This window comes from Taurulus bubalis (genome assembly GCF_910589615.1).
Source record: "Taurulus bubalis genome assembly, chromosome: 13".
NCBI lineage: Eukaryota > Metazoa > Chordata > Actinopteri > Perciformes > Cottidae > Taurulus > Taurulus bubalis.
Genome location: NC_136601.1, coordinates 873074 through 891161, shown reverse-complemented (window position 1 = coordinate 891161; position 18088 = coordinate 873074).

Sequence of the window (18088 nt, the reverse complement as noted above, 5' to 3'; positions counted from 1 at the left end):
AGGTCTGGATGAGGCTGGTGGACGGAGGTCTGGATGAGGCCGGTGGATGGAGGTCTGGATGAGGCCGGTGGATGGAGGTCTGGATGAGGCTGGTGGACGGAGGTCTGGATGAGGCCGGTGGACGGAGGTCTGGATGAGGCCGGTGGACGGAGGTCTGGATGAGGCCGGTGGATGGAGGTCTGGATGAGGCCGGTGGATGGAGGTCTGGATGAGGCCGGTGGACGGAGGTCTGGATGAGGCTGGTGGACGGAGGTCTGGATGAGGCCGGTGGACGGAGGTCTGGATGAGGCCGGTGGATGGAGGTCTGGATGAGGCCGGTGGACGGAGGTCTGGATGAGGCCGGTGGACGGAGGTCTGGATGAGGCCGGGTCTCTGATACCGAGGAGCGCTGCTCCTTACATTCCATGAAGCACAGATATGATGTGTTCGACTCCGATGTGACCGTCTTCATTAACGACCACGAGCTCCGTGTGTTTGGTTCAAAGCGGTCCGAGCTGCACCGTGAGTCCAGAGAGCTCATTGGCTGCTCCGCTACGGCGCCATGGACACAACATGTACAGAAGCTGCTGTGCTTTCATTGCAATAAACTAAACAAACTAAAACTAAAACTAAAAAAGGATGCAGAAATAACCACACATAACTCTGACATGAAAATCAGATTATTGGTTGTTCTGTCCACAAGACTCATAAAACGACTCATAAAATCCTCGTTTTCTGAATGCAGTTTGGATCCATTGGCACTCGACAATTATTCTGAAAACATACAATGGCCGTCTGATTGCTGACGTAAGAAGATGAAACGGTCCGAGTTCAAAGGGTCATTCATTGGCTCGTTCCAATTAATAACAATTTGAGTCGGTGTTTAATTCAGTTATGATCACATTGTACTCATGAATAGCTCTAATAGATCTGGGGACTCGGTGACGTCACTAAAAATTAATCCAGAGCGTCAAAAACCCCACAGACCTGTCCTGAAAGTAAGATCCATTATTGTCAGTGGAGGCTCCTCCCATCGAGGTGCTGGTACGCTCCTCTCAGAGATGGGAGTACTGGGACGCCAGGGAGTCGGTCAGCAGATCCATCGACCTCCAAAAAAAGAACAAACCACGTTAGGTATCAAATTAAACATAGCAATCAGGGCTACAATAATATATACTCCCAATGTGCAGCCTCTGAACACAACTCAAACATTACACAGGATTAGGGTTAGGGTGAGGGCGTAAAGGGCTACGCTGTTAGCTTTCAGTTCAGGTTATATTGATGTTAACCCGCTACAATGTTAGCAAAGGCACCGATACACATTCAAAATGGCCGCCGCGCTGACCATCCAGCTTCAGTCTCTTCGTCGCATTCTGTCCAGTTTGTGTTGCTTTTCAGGTGAGAAGTGTTCCCTCCATCCTCCTTCATGTCTCCTCAGTCAGGAGAGAAGCTGTTAGATGACAGCAGACATTTAGAAACTCATGTTCTTAGTCAAAACAGCCTCTCACGTTAATCTGAGATGAGTCAGTGAGTTGAAGTTAGTCTGTTTAGAATGAAAAGCCTCTTTGTTCCCCTCAGAGAGATGAAGTCCTTCTTCCAAAGACTTTATTTCTGCTTCTAAATGGTTATCTCCTTTCCTTAGAGGAGCAAAGCGAACCCCCGCCGAGGGAGAATACTCCGTCTCTCGTCACTACGATCTGCGTTTGTCTGAGCACTTCATCTTTTACTTAATTTAATACCCATTGCACTGTTGTTGTCGTTGATTGTTGTTTGTCTCGTCTAGAGACACGTTGGCGTCTGCAGACTGAGAGGCTTTAGGAGGTGAGGTGTGCTGCTCCACTCCAGTGAGAGCGCCCTCTGGTGGCGGAGCAACGGCTCAGAATGAGACTTAATGACGGGATTAATCTTGGAAGTGACCGGCCACGAGCGCGTGCTTCTATTTGTTTGAATTAACAACAAACAATCTGTGTTATTGCCGCTAATATTTCTGTATTGTACCGCTGACATGCAATCATTGTTTCTGATGAATCTTACTGGTTTTTTTCTGCCAGCAGTGTTCATATGAGCACCCGTCCAATCATTTATCTTTTGTCTGCTCGGTAAAAAAAAAAAAAAAGCAAAGCCTCCTGGAGGACATTATTTTCCGTTATTACAATATGAGGGATTATAATTGTCCTCTCGCAATTACCTTCCCTCCTCCAGAGGCTTTGTCACTGGGAATGATTGGCCTCTAATATTAACCCAAATGCATTTAATCAGCCGGTGCAGGTTCCTCATGCCGTATAATCACACTTGCAATTAAAAATGTATTACCTCTCCGCCTGTTAGGCCGGACCGAGCTGCCGAGCGCTCGGACGGCATGATTAGCATTATTTTATTATTCGACTCACTGCAGCTATTGTGACGACTGTCCTAAAGGAAGTCCCTCTGCTTCCTGTGTGCTTCCTGTGGGCTGCAGGAAGCCCACAGGAAGCACACAGGCTGCTTCCTGCAGCTCTTTTCTAATAACTTCCCTCTTTCCAGACGACACGCTTGTTTCCATGTTTACCTGCCTTCATCTGTTCCTCTGGTCCTCTGGTCTCTGGTCCTCTGGTCTCTGGTCCCTGATCTCTGGTCTCTGGTCTCTGGTCTCTAACCTCCTCCATGCTCGTCTCCTAAACTTCCTGATACAACTTAAGTTCACTTTGAGAAGACACTATGCTCGTTATAAAAGGGCACTGACGCTGGAGGGGAAGTCGTTTGAAGCGTCGGAGAGAAGAGAGAAAAACACCGTTTCATGTAGAAAAGCCTTCTGTGTTGTTCTTCACTCTCCAGATCCGATATAGCTGATGCTAGTGTGAGAGTGTAGCATCTATGCTAACCTCGGCAGGAGCCGTCATTGTTGTTTCCGCGTCGCACAAACCCCTAAACCAGTCCTGCAGCGGCCTGCGGCTCCTCACAGGGCTCTGATTGGTCGAAGACTGACAAGATAGGTTTCATGGGATTGCGTAATATCTCAAGAATCCAGCTGCCGAGCAACTTAAGGGCCTCTACTGGAGCACATGGTGCACCTTAAGAACCTTTAATCCCCACGCTGAGGCACCAGCACATGTTCGCCTTCCGCCTGCAGCAGCCTGTGAAGCTCGTCCTTAAAGCGACAACGCTCCTCTGAAGGGTCGGCGTCCTCGTCCATCGAGGTCTTCGTCAGCTGTGTGAGGCTCCACTCGTCCTCAAGCGATAAAAAACATGCTCTTTTGGTGTCAGCGGCAGCAGTGAAGCCATCCATCCATCCATCTAGTGGGCCCCACTAGTCCACTTGGGCCCCACTAGTCCACATGGACCCCACTAGTCCACATTGGCCCAACAAATCCACATGGGCCCCACTAGTCCACATGGCCCCACTAGTCCACATGGACCCCACTAGTCCACATTGGCCCAACAAATCCACATGGGCCCCACTAGTCCACATGGGCCCCATTAGTCCACATGGACCCCACTAGTCCACATTGGCCCAACAAATCCACATGGGCCCCACTAGTCCACATGGGCCCCACTAGTCCACATGGCCCCACAAGTACACATGGACATGTGGGGACCTCTGGGGACTTGTGGGGAAACCAGTACGCAGCTGATGGACGACGGCCTCCCATTGAGAACCGATGGAGGTCCACTGGGATCAATACCAGAGAAAAGGTGATTTCCGTGGATCAATCGTCCCTTTCCTCCCTAACAACCAAGGACCCGCGTTGGAACATTAATCAATATTCTAATTAAATGTATTTATCTGGGCAGAAAATACAATTTGCAAGATTAAGACCTTTTCTGATGTCTTCATCTGGTAAACTGAGCTCAGTCCTTCAATTAGGAGATTATGAACGTGTGATTCCTGCTCTGGTTAATGAGGCCATCACGTTGTGTGATGACGGACCGGCTCTCAGAGCTGGAGGTTCCTCTGCAGAGGCCCCTGTGTGGTCAACGTCTCTCCGTTAATCAGCCGTACGATAAGCGTAATTGGATATCTGACAGCGTGTGAGTGCGCGTACAGACAACATATTGATTTCCACTGTCTTCATAATTAAAATGATTTAGCCTCAGTAAAGAAACACTCCGGCTCTTATTGGCTCACTGGCGAGATAATTATGGCGCGTGTGTGTGTGTGTGTGTGTGTGTGTGTGTGTGTGTGTGTGTGTGAGAGTGTGTGAGTGAGTGTGTGTTATGTTGTCGTAAGGACGCCGTTAACCCCCCCTCATCCGGCCCCCCGCTGAACTAACGGCTCGCTCCAAATCTCTCCATCAGTCTCTGCTGGGTTTGAAATGTGACGACGGCGACCTGCTGCTGGGATTTCTATTGGATCACGGTCATCAGCCTCCAGCTGCCAGAGGAAGAGGAGGAGGAGAGGAAGAGGAGGAGAAGGAGTTCTGTTCTGCGTTACGTTTCCACCAGCACTCGTTCGTGTTTCATTGATTAAAACGTGTAAATACAAAGAAAACAAAAGAGGGAGACGCATTAAATAGTTTGAATGTGTTGTAAAGATGGAGGCGATGGCTCTGACTTCCTGCTGACTTCCTGTCTGCTGCTCATGAACAGCTGTGTGTCCTTTCACATCCCGTCCAATCAATCTCAACTATGCACAGGTGGACTCCCGTCAAGGTGAGCAGGAGGAAGGACACCCGACTCAGTCTGGGAGCTGATGTGTGAATGTTTGCAGTTGTTTTCATTTTCATAAATCTGAAAACACGAATCTAAAGTGGTGTGAGGGAAAAGAACAGAAGACTTAAAGGAGACTTTACGGGTCCACTCAGATCCTAGGAAGTGAGACCCGAGCTGGGGCCTTTTATTGCATGTTTGTATTTGATGTCCACCGCGAGAAACGAACCCATGATCGTCTTTTCTTTTGTGATGAATAAATGAGGTGATGCTTTAAGTGGAGCATCCGGGTCGGATCGGGTCCTCCACCTTTAAGGGTCCTCCACCTTTAAGGGTCCACCACCGTTAGGGGTCCACCACCATTAGGGGTCGACCACCGTTAGGGGTCCACCACCATTAGGGGTCCACCACCGTTAGGGGTCCACCACCGTTAGGGGTCGACCACCGTTAGGGGTCCACCACCTTTAGGGGTCCACCACCGTTAGGGGTCCACCACCTTTAGGGGTCCACCACCGTTAGGGGTCCACCACCTTTAGGGGTCCACCACCGTTAGGGGTCGACCACCTTTAGGGGTCCACCACCGTTAGGGGTCCACCACCTTTAGGGGTCCACCACCGTTAGGGGTCCACCACCGTTAGGGGTCCACCACAATTAGGGGTCCACCACCGTTAGGGGTCCAATCCCCTTCAGGTCTTCATCTCCGTGTTCGTCACCTGGAACCTGAACGCATCGCCACAAAGCCCTTTATGGGTTTAGTTCTTATTCAGTTCTCCGTTTGAACGTCTTGATTTCTACCATCACGTCTTTATTGTTTGTCTCAACAGATTTTATTCGAGTGATACTAAATAAATATAAATCTTCTTCTGAAGTCTGACGTTTGTGACTGAAATTATGAATTCTTTAATTCATGACTTTTATTCTCAACCTTTTTTCTCCGTTAAACCAATTAAACCAAAAACATGGATTCCTCATTAACTCATAATGTCTTTTAAAACCCTGCATGATCTCTAACACACACACACACACACACACACACACACACACACACACACACACACACAACACACTCTCCCTCCCTGTCCTTCTGTCTTCCCCTCTCTTTCTCTCTCCCCTCTCTCTCCTTCTCTCTTCCTCTCTCCCTCTCTCCCTCCCTCTCTCTCTCTCCCTCGCTCCCTCTCTCTCTCCCTTTCCTCCTCTCTCTCCCTCCCTCTCTCCTCTCCTCTCCTCCTCTCTCTCTCTCCCTCTCCTCCTCCTCTCCCTCTCCCTCTCCTCCCTTTCTGTATTAACGAGCTCGTTAGCGTTAGCTCTCGTCTGACAACACGCAGCACAGTCGGTACTTTTCTTTTCCAGAACTCTTTTCCCGTGGAGCAGAGATGTGTGCAGAGCGAGCGGCGAGCAGCCGGCGTGTCCTAATCAGTTGTGATAGTCTGGTAATTAATGGGATTTGTTAATTGGGTCTGTCGTCCCCGGAGACGTCTCCTGAATATTCACCGTCCTCCTGCCGCCACTTGAACTCCCGCCGCCTCCAACGCTCGCTTTGTTTCCTGTCGCCGTCGCTTCCTGTCTCCCTGACAGCCGACCTGCCGATGAGTACCCGGGCAATCAGCGACGTCTGAATGTTTAATGCCGCTCGCTCTACAAGGGCAGATGATTCCCACAATGCACCTCTCTGTCAGGGAGCCGTGAACGCGGCGGTCGTAATTACGTCAGCGACGTCCAATCACGTTTGTTTTCTCTTCAAACGTCGAGCTGACAGGAAGAGAGCTGGAGGCCGCAGCACACACACACACACACACACACACACACACACACACACACACACACACACACACACACACACACACACACTCTGTAGCAGAGTCAAACACTGGGAGGAGTCATCCGCGTCAGTTTGTTTGTGTGAGTGATCAAGTGATGGGAGGAGCTAACGTTCACACACTGGTGGGAGGGGCTAAGGTTCCACCTGCCTATCAGGAGGCGCTAACGTTCACACACTGGTGGGAGGGGCTAAGGTTCCACCTGCCTATCAGGAGGAGCTAACGTTCACACACTGGTGGGAGGGGCTAAGGTTCCACCTGCCTATCAGGAGGAGCTAACGTTCACACACTGGTGGGAGGGGCTAAGGTTCCACCTGCCTATCAGGAGGAGCTAACGTTCACACACTGGTGGGAGGGGCTAAGGTTCCACCTGCCTATCAGGAGGAGCTAACGTTCACACACTGGTGGGAGGGGCTAAGGTTCCACCTGCCTATCAGGAGGAGCTAACGTTCACACACTGGTGGGAGGGGCTAAGGTTCCACCTGCCTATCAGGAGGAGCTAACGTTCACACACTGGTGGGAGGGGCTAAGGTTCCACCTGCCTATCAGGAGGAGCTAACGTTCACACACTGGTGGGAGGGGCTAAGGTTCCACCTGCCTATCAGGAGGAGCTAGCGTTCACACACAAATGAAACTACTTGACCCAAAACGTTCCAGGTTTTGAGGTGAAACGTGATGCTGAATCATCACAATTCAGAAGACACAGCAGGACGGACTGTCCTGATTAGAGTTTAGAGATCTGTTCTGTCTTCCTCCTCCTCCTCTTCCTCCCCCAGCTGCTCCTCCTCTGGGAGAACACCCCTCCCTCCCTCCCTCCCTCCCTCCGTCCTTGCTGCGTCAGCTTGCCGTTGGCGTCCTGACCGCCTTGTTATCGCCGTCCTCTCCGGTTCTGTCCCGTCAGCCACATCGGGCCTGGCTCACTTTCTCACTTCTAAAAGACAAAAAGAGGTCTTCCTCGCTGCCTCCCTCCCTCCCCCCTCCCTCCTCCCCTCCTGCAGCAGGACAGCTGTTGTTTGGTGGGGCGGGCACCTCGCACCCGGTTGCAGCTGATGGATCGCCTGTCCCGCGCAGGACCTGCTGTGTTCGCTGCTCTGCCTCCTGCTGAGGACGAAGGTCCATCATGTGCTCACCAACCAGGAAGTACGGAGACAAATGTCTGCATGGGGAGGTCAGCTGGGTCACGTGGGACCAGAACCACCGACCCTCTGGAGACAGCTGTTTGTGTCAACGTGGACTTATTCCTCACGTAACCTCTGGACGTTATTAACAACACTATTAGTTATTTTATTTCAAACTTTGATCTTTTCCCAAACTTTACGGAGACGTTGTGTTGCCTGAATATTGTTTCCTGTGAAGACGGTAGATTATTTTGAAAGGATGGCATGGACTACTTTATTACCTTCATACAAACCCCGTGAAGTATTAAATGAATTATGAAGAAATGAAGGTTGAATGTATTCTATACAATTTTAATAGTTACTCAAATGAAGATTTTTAAGACGTCCCGTTTCTAAAGTGTCGAAAACAAATCGTCCTTCTGGACCCAGAGACGCCTTTATGTCTCTGGTGTCGACCTGTCAATCACCTTGTAGCCCCGCCCCTAAAGCGTCTCCTGCTTTATGGTCTGTTTGACTCTAAATGACCATAATCTACTAAATGAACATCATGCTGTATTGAAGAAGACTTGAAACTAGAGATTGAGACATAAACTCATGTTTACAATGTTTACTGAGGGAATAAATACATGTTTCTGGAGGAGGGGCTTAAACAGAGGGTTTTTAATACGGAGGGTGAGAACAGGAGTCCACATGCTGCACATAGAAGCGTGAACCTGACAATGAGTACGTATGAACTCTCAGCGTCTTTGTGCTCGCTTCTTTTTCCTGGTTTGGTCGACGCCCCTCAGTAACATTTATATTACATATCATTCCTATCTTTCATATCTTTCATATCAGCCCCACTGGGGCCTTCGCCTGCACCTGTCACAGGCGCCGCTACTCGAGGGCAGATCTTATGGCTTTTATTTGATCATTTAGAGGAGAGAGATGAGAGGAAGCAAGAGGAAAGAGACCCGCCTTAAACCCCGAGACCACCAGGAACCCCAGTCCTGTAGAGCGCTGTGCAACTCTCCACCCACGTGACTACACAACACCATCTGACGTGAGTAACACTACATCACAGTTAAAAGCTTCTCATAGCTTCTAATAAATATGTTTTCTGATGCCGGAGTGAGCTCTGACCGAGCTGCAGGTCGACAGGGGACGTCAGCACAACCTGAATTCTTCTGATTCTAAGTATTATTTTTTGTTGGGCTTTGAGCGCCGGTAAAAACCATGAAAAATATGAACTATGAGCATAATTCTTCATTCACTTAGTGATCCATTCCAGTGACTGAAAGGTTTGAATGGGAGCACATTGCTGCTGCCGGGTTCCCAAGCTGAAACCAGACGAGTGAAGGCCGTTCGCTCAATAACACACACCGAGGTGTCACATGAATACACACTTTCATACTCTAATGAGTACTTAAGAAGCGGCTCCTCCGATGAGCTGCTCCCACCTAAATGTGACCTCTTCTTTTGAGAACGGGTACTTTGAGTCTGACGGCGTCGCACAAAATGATCAATCTGCATCTCATTCCAGGATTCAACACGGCTGTGAAAGCGCCGTCGACTCCTGCAGCTCATTGGCTGCAGCAGAATCCAAAACTCTGGATATTTCATGCAAAGCCGCCTCTCCGCGCTGACAAACCTGACATGACAGGAAAACGAGGCTTCCCGAGCTTCTCGGCGGCGCTGCGGAGATTTGAATAAAACAAAACGGCGGCCTTGAAACAAACAGGATAATTATGGCCTCGGGTGCCGGGCGCCTGTCTGTCTTCCCGTTTGCTTTTTATTCCACGAACACTGAACCGAGGAAGTCGCCTCTTGTCGCCGAGCGGCGCCTCCGAGCCGCTCCGCCGAGCGCTCGGCGGCGGATATTAAGAGCGTGACAGATGAGAAGGAATCTTCCCTCCTTGCACTCTGTAAAAAAGAGAAGTGAGCGAACAGAAGACTGTCAGTTACGCAACCGGCTTTAAAGCATGGAGGAGGCTGAGTGAGGAAGAGGAGCGCCGTGCACTGCTCAACGTCTCCTTAATGGAGCGTCTTTGTCTGTAAAGCACTAATGCCGCTCTGCAGTAGAAACACTTCACAGGACAACGTGTTCATTCAGACAGGCAAATTATACAGTCAGGGGAAAGTCTTCTTCCAGGAAGTAATTGTTATAATTTTGTCTGAGCGTTCTGCTGAACCCGATTTAGCAGAGCAGCCCTTTTGTGTTTGCTGAAGAAGGTTTGAATGTTTTCCCAGAAGAAAAAATAAATCCATTATTTTTAAAGAGTACTTCATGAAGCACTAAAAAAACACAAAACGTCAGTGGCCTGAGTTCGCCCCTTTTTATTGACGTCGATTCCAGAACACAACATGTTTGATGCAGGAACCTCTTCACTGACATTGTCAACATAAGAGAGCGCCTCAAGGCAGCCGCCATAGTTCCTGTCGCCATAGTTCCAGTAGTCATTGTTTCAGTCACCATAGTTCCTGTCGCCTTAGTTCCTGTAGCCATAGTTCCTGTCGCCATAGTTCCAGTCACCATAGTTCCTGTCGCCATAGTTCCTGTAGCCATAGTTCCTGTCGCCATAGTTCCTGTAGCCATAGTTCCTGTCGCCATAGTTCCAGTCACCATAGTTCCTGTCGCCATAGTTCCTGTAGCCATAGTTCCTATCGCCATAGTTCCAGTCACCATAGTTCCTGTCGCCATAGTTCCTGTAGCCATAGTTCCTGCCGCCATAGTTCCTGTAGCCATAGTTCCTGTCGTCATTGTTCCTGTCGCCATAGTTCCTGTAGCCATAGTTCCTGTCGCCATAGTTCCTGTAGCCATAGTTCCTGTCGTCATTGTTCCTGTCGCCATAGTTCCTGTAGCCATAGTTCCTGTCGCCATAGTTCCTGTAGCCATAGTTCCTGTCGCCATAGTTCCTGTAGCCATAGTTCCTGTCGCCATAGTTCCAGTCACCATAGTTCCTGTCGCCATAGTTCCTGTAGCCATAGTTCCTGTCGCCATAGTTCCTGTAGCCATAGTTCCTGTCGTCATTGTTCCTGTCGCCATAGTTCCTGTAGCCATAGTTCCTGCCGCCATAGTTCCTGTAGCCATAGTTCCTGTCGTCATTGTTCCTGTCGCCATAGTTCCTGTAGCCATAGTTCCTGTCGCCATAGTTCCTGTAGCCATAGTTCCTGTCGTCATTGTTCCTGTCGCCATAGTTCCTGTAGCCATAGTTCCTGTCGTCATTGTTCCTGTCGCCATAGTTCCTGTAACCATAGTTCCTGTCGTCATTGTTCCTGTCGCCATTGTTTCTGTTCCTGTTGCTATTGTTCTTGTTCCTGTCATCATATCTCCTGTCACCATTGTTCCTGTCATCATATCTCCTGTCGCCATTGTTCCTGTCATCATAATTCCTGTCGCCATTGTTCCTGTCATCATATCTCCTTCATGTCACCATTGTTCCTGTTGTCATAGTTCTTGTCGCCATAGTTCCTGTCGCCATAGTTCCTGTCGCCATTGTTCCTGTCGCCATTGTTCCTGTCGCCATTGTTTCTGTTCCTGTTGCTATTGTTCTTGTTCTTGTCATCAAATCTCCTGTCGCCATTGTTCCTGTCGCCATTGTTCCTGTTATCATATCTCCTGTCGCCATAGTTCCTTACTTTGTTTTTTACCTTTGTCTTTGTTTCACACTCCACATCTCCCTTTAATCAGGATGTGCTAAGTGTCATCACAGCCGTAATGTAACTGATGTTCAATGATAGTGTAACTGTGCATAGTCATGTATACACGTCACTACACTATTGTGTCCCTACACTGCCATGTTGTGCTATTTGTCCAGTACACTTGTTGGTGACTTGACTCAAGCATAAACCTTTGAAAACAGACAGTTGTGGTTAAGTATAAAAAATATAAAAAACCGGTGGTAAAACATATTGACCTCACTGACTTTCAAAATGAGTGCACTTTGGAGAGCGTCAACAGAGAGACGTGGACGAAATATCAAAGCAACCATGTACAAATACGCCATTACAAGTCTACGAGTAAGTGTACTAGTAAAAAGTACAATACTCGTACATGAGGGTCAAAACATCTAAAAAACGTCTCTCATGATATGAAAGGGATGATTCATATAAATATATATTAAAGAAGAGGAAACTAATTTATGATATACAAATATTTGTATTTGGACTAATCTTTGATATTATAAAATAAAATAAATCTCATCAAATAATTGTTTTATGTCACATCTTACATCATACATGTAGTGTGGTACTCACATACTTCATTAGTTAATGAACTACTTAATAATGAATTCCAACTGGAACCCCGTCTATGTGTCTCTTCCGTAGAGATAGTTGCACCAGGCAATGATTCCCTGGATGGAAAGAAGAAGCTCATTGCATGAGGAGTAAATCAGCCTAAATCCTGACGCTTAAAACAAGTGGATCTTTTTACAGTGTAGGAGCTTCAGCGCTGCTGTGGCTTTCCAGTGATGAATTAAAGAGGAAGCTCCTCTTCTGAACGCTGCTCGGGCAGCAGCAGCTTACACAGTATTTGCCTGCACTTAGTGCCTGAATGAATCATTCACTCATATAATTTATTGACTGGCACTTTTTAAATGATGAATGACCGGCACGGAGCCTTTGGCAGCAGCAGAAAAAGTAAACCTCCGTGGGGGGAGAGGAACAAGGAAGCTGGAAAATAAGAAAAACAGGCGGCCATAAATAAAACAGCGGTAATCACATATTGTTGTCACAAATCCCAGAACAAAGACAGCCGTCCTTCTTCCCCGAAACCCGGCGGAAAAACAAGCTTCACCCAGCGAGACACATCGCCATATGCCTCAGACACACCTTGGCAGTTCCTATAATTATACTTTATCCTACAACACTATTCTGCTGCTGGAACAGTTATTTACTACCGAGGATGTGAATTATTCATATTTCTCTCTGCCCGGGTTACTCTGAAAAAGATTGTGCTCTTTTGGAGGATGAGAGGCGTCAACGTGTTGTACAGAGGGAGAGAAACAGAGTTCCATGCAAAGATCAACATTCATGGACATTAAGAGCCTGTTTAGCCATTAGCTTAGCACAAACACTGCTAGCCGAGCTCCAGCGACTAACCCACTAATCCACGTGTTGAATCTTATTAGCCGACAAACTAGAAGTTACATGAATATTGAGACACAGATGATATCAAATTCATATTTTACTTAATTAAGATGGTTTCTTCTGGACGATCGCGCTGTCGGTAAAAACCTTACGGACCTTTTTATTATAATGCCGAACCGTAATCTCTAACGTAACATAACCACGTTGTGTTGCCTCACCGTAATAAAGTTCAGTGTTTGTTCAGTTTTGTTTTAATTTACAACGTCAACCACTTGCTTGACGAAAAATTTAAGAATAAAATACAAACTATCTGTGCAACAAACAGAAGCATATGACTATGTTGTATGTAATATTACATCATCATCAAACCTGTCTGTCTTTACTGCTGAAGACAGGACCCGCCCTCCTTTGCCCTCATTGGTCGGTTGGGTTTAGGCTTGACGAGTGAGGTGGGCTAAGTCTAGGATTAGAACATCAGGACCAAATGATGTTGATAATAATTATTGGGACAATAATTGGGAGAACGTTTGTTTGTTAGGCACAATAAGAACAATGGGACCTTTTCCAGACTATCAGTTCTTTTTTTATAATCGTCCGCCAGAAAAACGTTACGGCAAAAAACGCTTCCCTCAAAATGTACGTTTTCAGCCCTTATGCTAAGCTAGGCTAACCTGCATCAATACCAGCTCACCACAAGTCTTAACATTTAAATCAAACATCCAACTTTCATGTCGTTCTAAAATATTGTCAAACTGCAGTTTTCCTTCATATTCTTGTACAGAATGGACGCTTTCTTAAAAAACAGAGGCCTTTGTCTTTGCTGTGCAGCTGAAGCTCCTCTATGTCCGACCCTCTGGACCCTCTGGACCCTCTAGACCCTCTGGACCCTCTGGACCTGCATCTGAAGCTCCTCTATGTCCGACCCTCTGGACCCTCTAGACCCTCTGGACCCTCTAGACCCTCTGGACCCTCTGGACCTGCCGCTAAAGCTCCTCTATGTCCGACCCTCTGGACCCTCTGGACCCTCTGGACCCTCTAGACCCTCTGGACCCTCTGGACCCTCTAGACCCTCTGGACCCTCTGGACCTGCCGCTAAAGCTCCTCTATGTCCGACCCTCTAGACCCTCTAGACCCTCTGGACCCCCTGGACCCTCTAGACCCTCTGGACCCTCTGGACCCTCTAGACCCTCTGGACCCTCTGGACCCTCTAGACCCTCTGGACCCTCTGGACCCTCTAGACCCTCTGGACCTGCCGCTAAAGCTCCTCTATGTCCGACTCTCTAGACCCTCTAGACCCTCTGGACCCTCTGGACCTGCAGCTGAAGCTCCTCTATGTCGCCCCTCTGGACCTGCAGCTGAAGCTCCTCTATGTCGACCCTCTGGACCTGCAGCTGAAGCTCCTCTATGTCGACCCTCTGGACCTGCAGCTGAAGCTCCTCTATGTCGACCCTCTGGACCCTCTGGACCTTCTAGACCCTCTGGACCCTCTGGACCTGCAGCTGAAGCTCCTCTATGTCGCCCCTCTGGACCTGCAGCTGAAGCTCCTCTATGTCGACCCTCTGGACCTGCAGCTGAAGCTCCTCTATGTCGACCCTCTGGACCCTCTGGACCTGCAGCTGAAAGAAGCGACCCGTCATGTGTGAACAGGACATTAACCACAGAGCTGCTCTTCTGTCGGTGAGATGTTTTTCCCGTTGCCCTTTCTTGTCCGCTGAGACGCTGCTGACTACACACTTCTATTCCCGGACTACTTCTTCTCTGTCACAGCCGTCAGGGTGACAAAGGAGCTAAACCAGAGCTTTAACTAGCGTCTCTTCTGGCGCTCGCCTCACGCACCTGTTCGTCCGAACCCGACCCCGGACCCACGCCCGGCCTCCCAGAATGCCCTGCGATTTAAGGGTGTCAGAAACACAGAGGACATCTATTCATGAGGCAGCCATGAATAAAACATGTGTGTGTGTGTGTGTGTGTGTGTGTGTGTTCATTTGTATGACAGGTAGATCTGACGGGGGATTATTCCTGCAGAGAGAGGTGTGTGTCATCGCGGCGGCGACACCGACGTGCTCGTCTCCTCCCGGCTGACGAGCACGTCGGCGTGAAGCAGCTGTTAAATGTGCTCAGCGGCTTTGATCCCGACGGGAGCAGAAACCTACAGATTGATAATAAAACTGACAAACTGGAGAAATATTGCTTCTGTTTAACCCGGCTGCTTCTTCACTGAACACTCGTATTGTGTTGTGACAGAAAAGCCTCTCTTCCTTCTGAACATCCTCCTCTCCTCTCGGTCCAAATAAAGACGTTCATGAGTCTCTGCATTTCGGGCTGTAACTGGGACCCGCTGGTTTCCTCCCAGCGACCCCAGCATGGGACCAGAGCGTTGATACGATGGCGCCGCTCTCCGGCCGGATGTTCAGATATGTCTGGTGGCCTCCTCTTCCTCCTCCTCCTCCTCCTCCTCTTCCTCACCTGCTCGGGGCCAGTCGGCCGGGGACCACCATAGCTGCAGAGGCGGGGCTGATGAGACGGAGCTCGTACATTACACTAATTGGACAGAACGGCAGCTGCAGGCCTCGGGGTAATCACAGCATCGCCGGCTCGATTCCCCCTCAGCCGGCGCACGAGGAGCGGGTCAGGAGGCCGGTCGCTCGGTTTGTCTCCAGCGCCGGCGCCATCGATCGGCCCGCCGGGCGCTTCACCGCCAACACGTTCAGAATGAATATCTTCTCTCGTATTTCAACACTTCTCTTTTTCGGTTTATCAGTTATTGATATTTCTACGTGTTCACAGAAATAATCTGAAGCCGTGAGCTGATCCCAGCACTTATTTGAGTATTTAGTAGGAATCTAATGGAGGTTGTTGCATGTTCTCATGTCTCTGTGAGGACGAATGAATCAAACTGAAGAAGAGCCGTCTTTAGACAGTCTGGAGTATGTTTTGTAAATCTGGGAATGATTCAGAAGAGTCTGGACTCATTTTGGGGACTAATTCAGGAGAGTGGGGAACGAGTGAAAATGGGGACTATTTTTATCATGTGAAGGTTTTTTTTCTCACGGACATTTTAGAAAATAGGGACTATTTTCTCATTTTCAGAGAGCGGGTATAGGACTGACATGTGGGAAAGAGTAGAGACCTTTTTAAAATAAATGACATTTTCAGAAAGCCGCATTATTTTTGGAGAGTCTTTGGAAAGTGAAGACTGTTTTGCACAGTGGTGGCTTTGTGTGATATTTTGGACTTTTCTTTAGAAAGGATGGACTATTTCTTGAAGTATTTCATCCTCGTTGAGTTGAGGTCAGCTGCTCCTCTTCACAGTACAATCGTGTGTGTTTGTGTATTCTGCAGTTTCCATGTATTGTGTCATCACAAGGTGAAGTCTTCTGAACACGGCCTCTTTGCTGGATTGAGGTTATTATGAACAAGACCCTACTGAATAATACTTAATAAAGCCAGTAAATGGATGTCATATAATACGACACCAGCGCGTGGCCGTTAGCCGTTAGCTGCTAGCCGCTGCAGGCTGTTTGTGCCTCTGCTTAGCAGAGAGTTGTAAAGCAAGTGGAAACTCAATAAAAGAAGGCAGACGCTCAGCCTCCTCTCCCTCGTTTGGCCTCTCGCTGCCGGGCCGGGTATCGATCCCCCGGTGCCTGACTGGTAACGGTCCAGCTGTAATTAGCGCCCGCATCCTGAAGACAGAGCTGAAGCGATGGAGAGGTGGATGTCAGGCCTGTTGTCTCGTGTTGCTCAAACCTTCGGGCGTGTTACCTCATCCGGTGTTTTCGTCTCCTGCCGCCTCGTGCTGTCGGTGTTCATCTGTCCTCCGCGTGTCGGCTGCTGCGTCTGGCAGAGCGAGCCGGCTGGCTGCAGACTGTTCAAATCTGTTCCACATTACTCCCTGCTGCATTTCCCGTTTTCCTGAGCGAGAGAAACGGCGAGCGCGGCCCGCCTCGATGCCAACAGCAGCCGTCACCGCCGGCTACGCCTCGCTAACATCCAGCGCTAATGGAAAAGCTGGCCTCCGACGCCGCGGCGCGCCGGCTTGGCAGCTGCTCGGCCCGACCGGCATCCAGCGAATGTGCCGGCAGCGCGTCCAACTCTCCTTTTTTTCATCTTTTTTTTGGCTTCGTAAGTTAGTAAACGCTGCTCCCGCCCAGCTGTCATCTCCACCTGAACGAGAGGACGTCGGCAGCGGAGGAATATACGAGCTGCCGTAAATCCAGCTGTCGGGCCACTTACCGCTCGGCTGAAATCAATTCAGGAAATCGAAATAAAATTACAACTCTGCTGTTGCGACAAGATGAAGGGATAAATCAGGGAGTGGGTTTGCGATCAGTAGGATGTTATTCTACATTTTCTTTATCGCCAACGAGTCCCAAACCAGCAGTGTGCTATGGTCCAACAGACGCTCCCTGAAGCAGATGGAAACTCTCTGAAGCCAGAGGAACATCTAAGATCGGGTCTCTCCCTTTTTGAGGCCACGAGTTCTTACGTGGCTTCTTCTTGTACCAGGACCCTTTCTGTCCAAACCCAGATGCAGCTGCTGCTTGGTACTAGTTGTACTCTTAGATGCCATTTTAACATGAACCTAAATACTTGTTAATACCTGTTAATATAACAGATGCCGACTTTCACTTAATCCCTCAATTTTAAAATAATACAATTATTGCTGTATTGTTGCATTTCAGAGTTTATTTTGTTGATGTGTTTGGGAGTAAAATACACAACATGTGCTCCAATGGTCCCATCTGTGGGTTTACTATTTTAATTGAAAACCCACCTATCTCATCCCCAAACTAAAAAGGGTGTATCTCTGCAACCACTAGGGCTGTTTGAATAATGTTGGTGTTATAATAAAAGGCACACATGTGAGATTGTGTTCAGATGTGTAAATATCAGTCTATATGTTTCTGGTTAAGAGTAAATGAAGATGACACACAGAAAGAAATGAAAAGGTTTCAGGTCCGCCTATAAAAAAATCACTTTCAGGATGATTATTTCTTTGAAATGATGCAGCTGTAAGGTCCAACTCTAACCCAAATCATAGCTCAATATGTGAACATTCTCTAACCCAAATCATAACTCAATATGTGAACATTCTCTAACCCAAATCATAACTCAATATGTGAACATTCTCTAACCCAAATCATAACTCAATATGTGAACATTCTCTAACCCAAATCATAACTCAATATGTGAACATTCTCTAACCCAAATCATAGCTCAATATGTGAACATTCTCTAACCCAAATCATAACTCAATATGTGAACATTCTCTAACCCAAATCATAACTCAATATGTGAACATTCTCTAACCCAAATCATAACTCAATATGTGAACATTCTCTAACCCAAATCATAGCTCAATATGTGAACATTCTCTAACACAAATCATAGCTCAATATGTGAACATTCTCTAACCCAAATCATAACTCAATATGTGAACATTCTCTAACACAAATCATAGCTCAATATGTGAACATT